Below are 2,038 nucleotides of genomic sequence, written 5' to 3'. Positions count from 1 at the left end.
AAAAAAAAAAAAAGTGAGAACACCCATGAGATCGATGTCACCACTTTTGTATTCTGGGCAGTCTCCTGGGTATCAGAAACTGAACATACAACCCTGAGGGAAAAAAAAATCTGACTTCTGGGTGAGACCAGAAGGGTTATTTCCTAAAGCACAATATTTAAAGAACCAAAACACATTCAGATCAAGGGAGAATCACCAATGTCCTGGCCCGCTCACTCCCCGACTAGGCATGGTTCTAACCATTAGGTGTATAGAAGAAGAAAAATACTTTCACTAATTTGTAAGCTGTGGTTGTTGAATGACGGGTGCAGGTTTTTTTTTTTTTTTTCAATGTATTTGGTACACAGTATCACTACACAGCTCCAACTCAGTGATCCTCCTGTTTTCAGTCTCCCCAGCTCTGGGATTATAGGTGTACATCACTGTGGAGGACCGCCTGAGCAACTCTCCTTGAAAGAAGAGCGATTGTCTCCATCTTGACTGAGCCTGACCCTATTTCCTCGTATTGTTATGCACAGAGCTGGCTAGGACTCCTGTTTATCCTTCACTTGGCCTTAAGCAATGTATATTGGTCTAGCTGAGGTGCTGGTGATAGTCTTTGAAGGTGGCATGCGTGTTTCCCTGGTAACGTATACCTGCTGCTTTTTAATGTGAACCAGGTAGAGACAGGATGGTACAGCTAATGCTCCGAACGGCCAGCTGGGATCCAGCCTCACTCAAGACAGAGGCCATGACTTCCTGGGACTTGAAAGGCTACACCAAAGCTGAAGCACCAGACTTACCAAGACATTAGATACTATATAATGCAGATTACTCTATCCTCTCTGCATATCCTCTCTGCATATCGCAGAGGTAAATTTAGGCCACCCACCTAGCTCAGCTCATAGTAGTCTCTTTCGCATATTTCTCAGTCAATCCTCAAGCCACTCCACCATTGAATAAAACTGGGTGAGGCCCTGGGTCACTCTCTTGGTTCCAGAAAGCCATCTTCATGGCTGGACTTAGAGCCCCTTGACTCCCCGATCATTGAAGATATAATTTAGTGTCTTTATTTTCGCCGTGGGTTGCATTTTAAGTGGTAGATTGGAATCAATTTGATGGGATTCCAATAACATAACTTTGGGATTACAAATATTGGCTTCTTGGACTGAGACAAGGTACTGGAAGTGTCTCCTACACATCACCACACCTGGACTAGGTCGCCAGTTCAGTGCACCTGGGGGGCAGGAGCAGCCTGGCATGTGGTGCCAGGGATTGAACCCTAGTCCCTGTGCTGTATAAGCAGGTGCTTAGTCCACTGAGCTATCTTGCTGCCCTGATGGGTGCAGGTTTTAACCTGTGAGTTTCAGAAGTGTGTTACAAATATAGATACATAGAAATTTTGGAGTAGATTTTAAATAAAATTTAGACTTGTCTTGCTGCTAAGGAAGATGTCCTAGGTAACTAGTTAGACAGTACAAATGTCTTAGGGACTTTTTTTCCCTAGAGCTCAGGGCAGGATTTCTTTGAGCTATTATTACTTACCTCTATTTATCACAAGATGTGGTCTCTTTCACAGGCTAGGAATTACTCTAACCACTTCTACTTTCTCCTTTAATTTTTCCCCCTCATTCTTTTTCAAAGAATTAGAATGCAGTTGATCAGGTCGCCTGATGTTAGTTTAATTTTGCTAGCAATGCTTTCTTCTTTATCATGACTGTTATAGGTAGAATCAGTTGTAGCTTGTACTTTTGGAAGCACGTAACGCTGTTAAGAGTGTGTTTCTGGAAGGGTGTGGGTTTGTAAGGGTGGCTCATTAGACCCGACCCATCTTGTGGTCGCTTTCCAGATAGCAGCCACCTGTGCCAGAGCAGGTCACGATGGGAGACACTTTGTAAACATTTAAAAACCAAGTAGGGATTAAAATGGAATGTTTTCCTGTTTTCTCCTACCCAAGTCTATGTGTCCTTTTCTCTCAGTGACTGCAATTGGATCAGACAAGATTTGAAAAAGTTTTCAGACAACCTCAATATGTACATTGAGATCTTTAGGAGATTTA

This window comes from Octodon degus, unplaced genomic scaffold, assembly GCF_000260255.1.
Source record: "Octodon degus isolate 3935 unplaced genomic scaffold, OctDeg1.0 scaffold00015, whole genome shotgun sequence".
In the NCBI taxonomy this organism is placed as follows: Eukaryota; Metazoa; Chordata; class Mammalia; order Rodentia; family Octodontidae; genus Octodon; species Octodon degus.
Note: the sequence above shows the minus strand (reverse complement) of the source record.